The 12,722-nt window shown below is 41.2% G+C and overlaps 2 long non-coding RNA genes across 2 annotated transcripts; both read right to left on the bottom strand.

Annotated features, from left to right (window-relative positions):
- Nucleotides 1-531: 531 nt before the first annotated feature.
- Nucleotides 532-1,551, bottom strand: LOC122049374. Its single transcript, XR_006130939.1, has 3 exons — nt 1,338-1,551; nt 909-1,250; nt 532-550 (listed from the first exon to the last, which is right to left on the bottom strand). It is a non-coding gene; the product is annotated as an uncharacterized LOC122049374 (long non-coding RNA).
- Nucleotides 1,552-7,724: 6,173 nt separating this feature from the next.
- LOC122049373 lies at nt 7,725-8,654 on the bottom strand. Its single transcript, XR_006130938.1, has 3 exons — nt 8,531-8,654; nt 8,102-8,443; nt 7,725-7,743 (listed from the first exon to the last, which is right to left on the bottom strand). It is a non-coding gene; the product is annotated as an uncharacterized LOC122049373 (long non-coding RNA).
- Between the last annotated feature and the right edge of the window lie 4,068 nt (nt 8,655-12,722).

The raw sequence follows: 12,722 nt of genomic DNA, 5'->3' as shown, positions 1-12,722 counted from the left end.
GTGTGCAGGTCAATGTAGCCGGCCGACGAGCTCAACAATAATGGAGTCGTCAATCGCCCAGCATGCAATCATGCGATATGGTGCATGCGGCTACAATATGACATACCTGAACAAATCCTCCTCCATAGGTGTAGATGCCAAGCAGATAAACACATATATAACAAGGATAATAAACAGCATAAATCTAAAGACATCACATATAACAATGATGTAAGTATCATGAATCCAAGAGCATGTATCACACATGTAAAGCAACTAATCCAGTAGAGTAGAGCACTATAGGTATGCATCTCTATGATCACATATACACATGGCAAGAGATATAATATCCAATCCTGAAGTAAAGCAACTAGCAGATGAAGCATGTGATAGGTATCAACTAGCTAAAACCAGGGAAGAAATGATCTACTATCTACCACTAGTAAATATATATAAGCTACACATATCATAAGACATTATCAAAAGATAAGTCAAAGGGTACCCGCCTCAAATAGAAGGTACAATCCCAAATCCGAAGTCAACGTCGAGACGTCTGTCTCGAATCAAAGTCCTGCGTCAAACAACATATATATATTTTATTTAGCTAAATCCCAAGAATAGCCAAATAAAATCCCTAAAATCAAATTAGGGCAAAACCCTAATCAACATAACCACAACTTACCAATTTAAATCTAATGGTCGATTAGGTTAGTTACCTAATCCCTAATCACCAATTAGATTATAAATCCAACGGTTGACTAGGGTTAATTACCCTAACCCTAATCCGTTCCATTAGATTAACTCTAAGCAAATAAATCTAATCATGATATTCCAATCAACACAAAATCTACAACTAACATGGATAAAAATCCCTACACATACAACTAAATCATATCTAATACAACAAGTATCACTATCCCTACACGTACCTTAATTCCCAAGCTCTACTCTTGATCTGAAGCCAAAGAGATGCTGCTGGAACCAAAACAATCCCACAGCAATAGAACTTCGGATCCACATAACCTCACAACCCTCATCCATTGATCCACAGTAGTCCGATGCTTCCTTTAATCAAGAACACCTCCACAGAACAGCAGCATGTTGAATTCCAGTACTCTCAATTGATCGGATCAAGATTGGAATCAAACAGGAAGACTACTGATCAAGCATCAACACATGTAGTCTCTGCCCTACAGCCCAAGCACAACTCACTAATCCCCTCCGATCCGTGACCTAATTCAGCCGCCAAGAAGAGAAGGTGCGTCGGTGACCTAGGGCAAAGGTAAGAGAGGAAAGAAGAAAGGATTGGCGACAGTGTGAGTCGGAGAGAACCGAAAGAAATAGGATCGATTACTTACCACCGGAGCCCTAACTGCCTCCTCCACGCCGGCGATCGAGTGGATCTGGCTCGATCTAATGGCGTCGGCTATCGGCTAGAGGAGACGCGACGCCGTGTCTCCGACCCAGAGAGGAAGGGTGTCGGCCGGATCTGAGATCAATAGGCCTCGATGCCGGCGGAGAAGGATCGCCGGAGCTGGAGCCTTGCTCCCGTCGCCGTCGCCTTGCTCCCGTCGCCGTTGCCTGTCCGCGAGAGAGAACAGAGGAAGGGGAGAAGAAAAGATCGGAGAAAGAGGAGAGCTCGGGTAGTCGGCGTTTTGGGAGAGAAAAGAAAAAGAAATTATAATTAAAACAATTCCTCACTTAAATGGGTATCCCAAATAGGTCTTATCTGTACCCGGAATTAATCCCCTCAAAACATGTCTTACGAGCTCCGAAAAATTCCCAGAAAATTTCTAAAAATTCTGGAAAAATTCTATAAGGCTATTTCTGAAATAACCCTATTTATTTAAATTTTCCGAGATCTCACATCCTCCCCTACTAATAAAAATTTGGTCCCCAAATTTCGCTATAACCAATAGCCAACACTGAAATATAACCAAATAGTATAAATGCTGAAAGAAACTCTAACCCACATACCTCAAGTAAAAAGATGGGGTATCGAGCTCGGATCGTATCCTCCAGCTCCCATGTAGCCTCCTCGTCAGAATGATGCTGCCATCCGACTTTAACCAGTCGGAAAGTCTTGTTCCGTAGCTGACGCTCCCTGTGGTCCTGAATCCGCACCGGAACCTCCTCGTAAGTAACATCAGGCTGAATAGGAATAGATATATCTGACAGAACATGTGCCGGATCGGATACGTATCTCCTCAGCATAGATACATGGAATACATCGTGAATGCCAGCTAGAGATGGTGGTAGCGCCAGACGGTAAGCTACTGCTCCAATCCTCTCCAAGATCTGGAAAGGCCCGATATATCGCGGAGCTAACTTACCTCGAAGACCAAATCTCTTCACCCCTTTCGTGGGTGAAACCCTCAGAAATACATGATCACCAATGGAGAACTCCAGGGGTCTCTGTCTCTGATCAGCATAACTTTTCTGACGGTCCTGGGCCTCTGACATCCTCCGTCTGATAGTGCGAACCAGCTCCGCATCCTGCTGAGCTCTCCGAGGTCCTACCAACTGAGCCTCCCCAACCTCTTCCCAGAGGGTGGGTGTCCGGCAAGGCCTACCATACAACGCCTCAAACGGTGCCATCTGGATAGCCGAATGATAGCTGTTGTTGTAGGCGAACTCCACTAATGGCAGGTGGTCCTCCCAACTGCCTCCGAAGTCCATGACACAAGACTTCAGCAAGTCCTCCAATGTCTGAATAGTCCGCTCTGACTGCCCATCTGTCTGCGGATGGAATGCCGTACTGAAACGAAGCTGTGTGCCCAAGGCCTGCTGCAGACTCTGCCAGAATCGGGACGTGAATCGTGGGTCTCTATCTGATATAATACTCAACGGAACTCCATGCAATCTGATAATCTCTCGACAGTATAACTCTGCTAATCGGTCCAGAGAATCAGTCTTCCGGATCGCTATAAAATGTGCGGATTTGGTTAATCGGTCAACGATTACCCAAATCGCATCATGGCCTCGTCGAGTCCTAGGCAATCCTACCACAAAATTCATAGTAATATGCTCCCACTTCCACTCTGGAATAGGGATCCTCTGAAGTAAACCAGCAGGTCTCTGGTGCTCAGCCTTCACCTGCTGACAGACAAGACATCTAGCTACAAAATCTGCGATGTCTTTCTTCATACCGTTCCACCAATAGGAACGTCTCAAATCACGATACATACGGGTCTCACCTGGGTGGATAGCAAATCTAGAACGATGAGCCTCCTGAAGTAACTCCTCCATGACCGGGTGAGACTGAGGTACACATAATCTGCCTCGGAAATAAACAATACCCTCGTCATCTCGTGTAAACTCGGTCTGCTGTCCGGAAGCTATCTGGCTGCTAATGAACTGTAAATGCTGATCTCCGGCCTGGGCCTCTCGAATCCTCATCCTGATCGACGACTGAGCAACCATGGTAACCAGAATACCCTGCTCTGTCCGTCCCTGCTCCTCAAGGCCCAGCTCGGAGAATCCCTGAATCAAGTCCGTGACTAAAACTCGATGACAAGCTAAAGTCCCTCTGGACTTCCTGCTAAGTGCATCAGCAACCACATTAGCTTTACCCGGATGGTAGCTAATAGTACAATCATAATCCTTCAGGAACTCCATCCATCTCCTCTGTCGGAGATTGAGTTCCTTCTGTGTGAAAATATATTTGAGACTCTTATGATCAGTAAGAATCTCAAAAGTAATATCATAAAGATGATGCCGCCAAATCTTCAAAGCAAAGATAATAGCGGCTAGCTCTAAATCATGTACTGGGTAGTTCTTCTCATGCTCCTTCAACTGACGAGAAGCATAGGAGACTACCCTACCATGCTGCATCAAAACAGCGCCCAAGCCCTGAAGAGATGCGTCTGTGTAAAGTACAAATCCGTCATCACCAGAAGGTAAAACCAAGACTGGTGCTGATACTAATCTCCGCTTCAGCTCCTGGAAGCTGGTCTCACAAGCCTCTGACCACGTGAACTTCACGCCTTTCCTAGTCAGACGTGTCAATGGCATAGCAATACTGGAGAAACCCTCTACGAATCGTCTGTAATATCCATCCAGTCCCAAGAAACTACGAATCTCCTGGACTGACTTCGGCTGCTCCCAGCTAGTGATAGCCTCGATCTTCTGAGGATCTACTGAAATACCTCGGCTAGAAACCACATGTCCTAGAAAACCAACTGAGGGAAGCCAAAATACACACTTGCTGAACTTCGCATACAGATGATGTCGTCGAAGAGTCTCCAAGACTATGCGAAGGTGATGCGCATGTTCCTCCTCGGAACGTGAATAAATCAATATGTCGTCGATAAACACAATCACAAACTGATCTAGATACTCCAAAAAGATACGGTTCATCAAATCCATAAATACTGCTGGAGCATTGGTAAGCCCAAATGGCATTACCAAAAACTCATAATGTCCGTATCTGGTGCGAAATGCTGTCTTCTGAATATCAGAATCTTTGACTCTCAGCTGATGATATCCCAACCGCAGATCAATCTTAGAATACACTAATGTATCCCTGAGCTGATCAAATAAATCCTCAATCCGTGGCAAGGGATACTTATTTCTGATAGTCATTGCATTCAGCTGCCTATAATCGATGCACAACCTCAGAGTACCATCCTTCTTCTTGACGAATAGTACTGGAGAACACTAAGGCAGAATACCGTGGGGTTCTCCACAAGGACACCAGAATGCTCCTGACCGTGCATGCCATATGCAGCTGCTGCAGGAGGAGCTGTCCTCTGCTGACGATGCGAAGATTGGGCTCTCGGCCCTCCTCGCTGAGTCCCGGACTGACCAAACTTTCCTCCCGGAACAGAAATCCCAGAAGCTACATGCTAAGCCTGCAGCGAACAGTCTCGGCCCATGTGCCTAGGCAGTTTACAATAATAGCAAACTGACTGTCCCAGGGTGAATGCAGAGATGCTGTGATCTCAGGACCCACATCGGGTGCAGTGAGAATCATCGGTGGACAGTTTCCGGTTCTGCTGAGAAGACCGGGAACGTCCTGATGAAGATCATCCTGACTTCTGGGGTCGGCCAGATGACCCAGAAATACCCTGACCCGTCTGAGTACTACTCTGCTGCTATCTCGTAAGTAGTAAGTAACCAGCTCAGCCTTCTCCCACTCGGAGCAGCCATGTAAAAGAATGTCCGCTCCATAGACTCTATCCAAGATTGAGCCACGCTCGGATCAGTCTCCACGCGAAATAGCGTAAATCGATCTTTTCACCGACGTCGCTAAGGCTGGGATCCATGCTCGTGCAACAACCATATCCGTAGATATCGCTGCGGTACTGGGCAGAATCACTGGAGTTGATCTTATGGGTGGTACTGATGGATAGGTTGGAAGAGGTACCACTAGTGCTGCCACATAAACAGGGTAGGAACCACTAGTGGAACTATAGAGTAGGCATAAGTAGGGACGACTAAAGGTACGATGGGCGGTACCGGGTACGATGTAACCGGTACTGCTGGTGCAGGTACCGAGTATGTAGTAACCAACACAGATGTCTGTGGTGGTACCGAGTACGCAGTAGGCACGGCTAGAGAAGGTGCCGAGTACCCTGTAGGTACTACTGGCGGTACAGGCGAGGTAGGTACCTCTGAAGTCGGAACCGTCAGGATCTGACAGTCTAACGTGGTCACAATACCCTGAGGAGTCTATCCCTGACGGACAGGCTCAACCCTAACAGAACTCTCTGGAGACTCTGTCTCTAGAGAATCGATCGCCCTCATACATGTGCGACCACGTTTAAGTACTAGAACATGTATCATATATGAAAAAAATGTTATCCAGATATCACTATAGGTATGAAAACTATAAAATTACCTGATTTACCTATTGCCGTCTGGAGATGTCCTGTCGCTGCATAGCCCCCAAATAGATCCAATAAATATTCGTCAAAATACCTCGGAATTCCGAAACGATAAAATCGACGAAATTTCGTACAATCTGAAATACCGAAATATCGAGAAAGGCTCACGAAAGTAAGCATCGTAAATCCGAAACCTGACAAGTAGGTATCGCAAAACCTCGCTCTGATACCAAATAAATTGTCACGCCCCAGGTAGTCCCTGTCCGAAGAAATTTCGGCAGCATCTCCCCTGTACGGCGGACAATATGAATCTCAGTATACATATATCTATACCTCGGCCACACTCGGCCGGAACAATACAGTACAAATAAGAAACAAACCACGCAGTTTATATCAATATTCCACACAGCTCAACATATACTCAATCCACGCAGTTTAATAAGGAAGAACGATATAAAACCAACAAAGATATACGTACACATCATACTCCACTACAACGAAGAAAACAAATCCACGAAGTAGTGTGAAAATCTGCAGCGGAAAACAAAAGCAGCAAACCCAAAGGTTCGACATAAAGTCCACAATACAAACCCACAATACCAGTATATAAGATGCAAAAGCAGAATAAATCCGACAAAGAAAATCCTCGCGCTAATGGGGCTAGCGACTGGAATATCTCCCGACGGCCTCAACCTGAAAAATAGTAACAACGGGGTGAGTTCAAGAACTCAGTAGGTAAACCAATAGACATGTACAGCAATATCTATCCACCAGTAATAGCCTAAGGTACAGTCACCTAAACCATGGGATCAAGAGTACAGTTCTCTAACCGTACAACCTACGGTATAGTCTCCTAATAGAATAACAGATATGCATAGCCGAAATAAACTGTAGTAACCAGCAATAGGCATAAAGTACAGTCTATAGCAAGAATAACAAGAAAATGCATAACTGTAATAAACTGTACTCACTCAAGGTAAATAAACATACAGATAAAGATAGAGAAAAAACATATAACTTGGATGCATGTCAATCATATGCAATCACCAAAATGCATCAATCATAATTAATGCAATGCATGCATATGATGCAAATGACATGGTCACCCCTGATCAGAATCTCACACACAATGGTGAGGCTGCGTAGGTAGGGTGACACCGTGCACTCTGCGTCACTACCCGAAGAGTGACCGAGTGGACGGGATGCACCGAGTACACCTATCCTCCAACCTCAACTATAGGAGGGCGCCATGCTCTCATCTCCCGGTACACAATGACGGGAGGGACCCGGTGTGCTACCACGCTGCCTATCACACTACCCATGAGCCTCCGGTGGAGCACCACCGAGCAACCTACACACACCTGTGCCACTACCCATGCAATGGTCACGTGGTGTGCTGGTCAATGTGCCGACGGGCTCAACAATAATGGAGTCGTCAATCGCCCAGCATGCAATCATGCGATATGGTGCATGCGGCTACAATATGACATACCTGAACAAATCCTCCTCCATAGGTGTAGATGCCAAGCAGATAAACACATATATAACAAGGATAATAAACAGCATAAATCTAAAGACATCACATATAACAATGATGTAAGTATCATGAATCCAAGAGCATGTATCACACATGTAAAGCAACTAATCCAGTAGAGTAGAGCACTATAGGTATGCATCTCTATGATCACATATACACATGGCAAGAGATATAATATCCAATCCTGAAGTAAAGCAACTAGCAGATGAAGCATGTGATAGGTATCAACTAGCTAAAACCAGGGAAGAAATGATCTACTATCTACCACTAGTAAATATATATAAGCTACACATATCATAAGACATTATCAAAAGATAAGTCAAAGGGTACCCGCCTCAAATAGAAGGTACAATCCCAAATCCGAAGTCAACGTCGAGACGTCTGTCTCGAATCAAAGTCCTGCGTCAAACAACATATATATATTTTATTTAGCTAAATCCCAAGAATAGCCAAATAAAATCCCTAAAATCAAATTAGGGCAAAACCCTAATCAACATAACCACAACTTACCAATTTAAATCTAATGGTCGATTAGGTTAGTTACCTAATCCCTAATCACCAATTAGATTATAAATCCAACGGTTGACTAGGGTTAATTACCCTAACCCTAATCCGTTCCATTAGATTAACTCTAAGCAAATAAATCTAATCATGATATTCCAATCAACACAAAATCTACAACTAACATGGATAAAAATCCCTACACATACAACTAAATCATATCTAATACAACAAGTATCACTATCCCTACACGTACCTTAATTCCCAAGCTCTACTCTTGATCTGAAGCCAAAGAGATGCTGCTGGAACCAAAACAATCCCACAGCAATAGAACTTCGGATCCACATAACCTCACAACCCTCATCCATTGATCCACAGTAGTCCGATGCTTCCTTTAATCAAGAACACCTCCACAGAACAGCAGCATGTTGAATTCCAGTACTCTCAATTGATCGGATCAAGATTGGAATCAAACAGGAAGACTACTGATCAAGCATCAACACATGTAGTCTCTGCCCTACAGCCCAAGCACAACTCACTAATCCCCTCCGATCCGTGACCTAATTCAGCCGCCAAGAAGAGAAGGTGCGTCGGTGACCTAGGGCAAAGGTAAGAGAGGAAAGAAGAAAGGATTGGCGACAGTGTGAGTCGGAGAGAACCGAAAGAAATAGGATCGATTACTTACCACCGGAGCCCTAACTGCCTCCTCCACGCCGGCGATCGAGTGGATCTGGCTCGATCTAATGGCGTCGGCTATCGGCTAGAGGAGACGCGACGCCGTGTCTCCCACCCAGAGAGGAAGGGTGTCGGACGGATCTGAGATCAATAGGCCTCGATGTCGGCGGAGAAGGATCGCCGGAGCTGGAGCCTTGCTCCCGTCGCCGTCGCCTTGCTCCCGTCGCCGTCGCCTGTCCGCGAGAGAGAACAGAGGAAGGGGAGAAGAAAAGATCGGGGAAAGAGGAGAGCTCGGGTAGTCGGCGTTTTGGGAGAGAAAAGAAAAAGAAATTATAATTAAAACAATTCCTCACTTAAATGGGTATCCCAAATAGGTCTTATCTGTACCCGGAATTAATCCCCTCAAAACATGTCGTACGAGCTCCGAAAAATTCCCAGAAAATTTCTAAAAATTCCGGAAAAATTCTATAAGGCTATTTCTGAAATAACCCTATTTATTTAAATTTTCCGAGATCTCACAGGAAGTACCAGGCCGGTCTAGATAATCATCTACATCTCGACTTATGTCTGGAGGTGGTACTCTATTCGACCCTTCTAGTAGCTGAAGTCTTCACTAGAGAATAGTGAAGACCATGCAGTGTTATACCCTTCTTGGTGGACCATTTAAGAAATAAATCTTGCACACAAAAAAATAAGGAAACTTATTCCAAGACTTAGTCTTTGATTAGTAATGCGGGAGGTAAAAAAAATTACTCGAGTAGTAGTGCATGAATTTTGAGGAAAATACTAAAATAATAAAAAAAAATATTATGACAAAATTTTGTTAAATGTAGTATTTCACAAACTCTGACTAATTGAAAAAAAAAAAATGAAAGCGCATTTTTTGAAAAATAAATTTTGAGGGAAAATGAAAGGCATAAGAATATTTTTTAAACAAAAATAATATTTAATTTTTTTTTCAAAAAAAGGACCCCATGCTTGATTGGTTGTTTCACCAATTTAGAGCAACCTGGCTCTAATACCAATTGTAGGATCGATGCGTGTTAAAGGGGGTGAATAGTACTTATGACTTTTTCACTCGTTTCGGAAAACTCGATTGCGTAAGAGTTCGTGCAGTGGAAATTAAAGAGTAAAAAGTAAGAGAACAAAAACCAAGTTGACACCTTTGGTTTTACTTGGTTCAGAGCCTATGACAACTCCTACTCCAAAGCCTGCGATCATTGATCGCTTAGGTTGGGAAATACACTATCAAATAGTACAAACTTTACAAATACAAGTATTAAAACAAAAGTATACCGACAACAGAGGATTAGTAGCTGGTCGTTGATTATCGGAGAGCGTTTGGACGTCGTTGAATCGTCTCAGAGCAGCGCACACAGAAGTAGAGGTTCTTCAGAATTCAGTTGTCTTGAAGTGATGGTTGAGACCCCTTTTATAGCCACCTCAGACCTAATCCAAATCCACTTATCTCGGGATTAGGTTTGACATGACTCTGATCGGTCGACTGATTGCCTAGATCGGTCGACCTAAATTGGCCTAGCTTCCCATCCAGGTTCTACTACTCGGATAGAAATCTTCGTTCAGTCGATCGATCCCACCGTTTAGTCAACCGATCCCTAACTTATCTGGTCTGATCAACTTGGCTCGACCACGTCGATGCCTATCCACTGTTCAGTTGACTGAGCCCCAGGTTTGGTCGATCGATCCCTTGGTCGAAGCCCATCAACTCGCTAGAAATCTAATCCTTTTGTTTGAGGGTTTGATCGACCAATCCGGACGTTCAATCGACCGATCAAGGCCGAATCTAACCCTACAAAAAGTGTTAGTCTCCTGCAAAATAGAGTCAGACAAATAGAAAAAAAAGTAATATAAAAGAATAACTTTTGAAAGCCTCTAGACTATCTAGTTTTGATTTTTGAATTTCCTCCGAAAATCCTAGGTCGAACTAACGTCTATTGTTCCCTCAACGGGGAACGCGTCCTCATCTACTCCTCTCAAGAGAAGTTACATGTTGCTAGACTGGTCCTCCATACCGACTGGACTTTTGCTTAGCACCCAAGACTTTAGGGTTTCATGTTGGACGTCCGCTCCATGACCCGTCCAGATTTTCACCTGGTCCGTGACCACCAGGATTTTCACCTAGAGTCCCCGACTCTAGGATTTGGCCCAAAGTTCACCACCAACCAAGACTTTCCACCTAGGGTTATCACCCCCTAGGATTTTTCACCTACCTAGAATCCACTAGGACTTTTGCCTAAGTACACTTAGGACTTTCATGCACACTTGGTTCAAGACTTGTTAGATCACAAGATAACTTAACTTTGAACCCTTTTCCATTATCAAAATACAGGTTCGATCGTCTGGTGCTTCCTGCACTAACAATAAGGTCTTAGGCTTGATCGACACTTGATTAGTTAAACCAAGGGTTCTCAAAAAGAAAGTTAAATATTCAATTTATTTAAAAGACTTTATCTATAAGTGGTTGTTACTCCAATACCCAATAAGGTCTCGTGTCTCGCCAAAGCCTGGAAGTCAATTATTAAAATAGATATTTAACCGACTAACTGTCAAACCTTAGTCTAACTCAAATATAAATCAATCCTAAGATTTTAATTTAAATTGAAGATAAAATTAACCATTTCACAAAACCTATAAGGTTCCATGTTTGAAAATCTAAAAAAGGGTGAGATGGATTTAGGGTAAAATTGAGAATAAGTTGTCAAACTCAAATCAAACTCAGATCAAACTTAAATCAAATCTAATCAAAATTAAATCAAACTCTGATCAAATTCAGATCAAACTTAAATCAAACTCTGATCAAACTTAAATCAAACTCTGATTAAACTCAATTCAAACTCAGATCAAACATAAATCAAATTTTGATCACACTCAAATCAAACCAAGTTAAACTCAAATCAAACTCAGATCAAACTCAAATCAAAATCTAATTAATTTTCAAATTTAATAATTTTCAAACTTAATTAATTTCAAAATTTAAATTAATTTTCAAATCTTAACTTAATCTCTTAATTAATATTCAAATCATAATTAATTTTTAAATCTTAATTAATTACACAAACTTAATTATTTTTCAAATTTAAATTTAATTTGAAATTCAAACTTAAATATTTTTAAAAAATTCAAATTTAAATATTTTTTTATAAATTCAAACTTAAATATTTTTAAAAAATATTTTGAAATACAAACTAAAATTTAAACTTAAATATTTTTTAAATTCAGAGATAATATTCTCAAACTTAAAATCAACTTCAAAATTAAGATTAATTAACTTAATCTCACACAAATTTATAAGTTTAACATGTTTGATAACTTAGAAATGGTGAGATGAAAAATCAGGAAAATATATAATTACTTTTATATTTTTAAACTTATATTTTTCATGCTTGGACTCTAAGGCCATAGTCATTTACTAAATTTAAAGCTTACATTCCCCTTAAAATTAAGGCAATTACTTAGAGTAATTACTTTAGCATTTACTTAAAAGTTATTCCCTTTTTTGACATTAATTAAGGGGGAGTAAAAGAAGTTGAGTTAAGTAGTTTTTTTTTAAAACCTAAGTTTTTTTTACCTAAGTACTCTTCTTAGTTCCAAGTTAAACTTTTTAAAGGGGACTGAGGTTTCAAAAACTAAGAAGTAAAAGGAGTTGAGTTAAGTAGAGTTAAGTATCTTCAAAAAGTTTTTTTACAAGGATAAGCTAAGTATTTTTCCATAAAGCTAAGTATCTTTTCAAAAGTATAACTAAAGCTAAGTACCTTTTTAAGAAATCTTCTGAGTAAAAATTTTCTGAGTAAAAGGAGTTAAAACTAAGTATCTTTTCAAAGATATTCATTTTAGCTACACATTCTTCAAGGAAATTCTTTTAAAGCTAAGTAAGAAATTCTTTTTAAAGTTAAGTATTTAGCTAAGTTTTTTATGGGAAAAGAAAAATAGAAAAGCTAAGTATTTTTTAAAGAAGAAAAGCTGAGTTTTTTTTTAAAAAAAAAAGAAAATTAAGTGACACTTTTCAGGATGAGCTAAAGTTAAATTTTTAGAAAAAGATTAAAAGTTAATTTTTTTGAAAATTACGTACTATCTTCACAAGTTAATAACTTTCTCTCTACTTAGTTTATATATATATATCAAAGGGGGAGACAAAGTATAAAGTTAAGTCAAATATAACTTAATAAATAAGTTTTTTTCTC

This window comes from Zingiber officinale, chromosome 2B, assembly GCF_018446385.1.
Source record: "Zingiber officinale cultivar Zhangliang chromosome 2B, Zo_v1.1, whole genome shotgun sequence".
NCBI classification, from domain to species: domain Eukaryota; kingdom Viridiplantae; phylum Streptophyta; class Magnoliopsida; order Zingiberales; family Zingiberaceae; genus Zingiber; species Zingiber officinale.
This window is presented reverse-complemented; position numbering and strand designations above follow the sequence as displayed.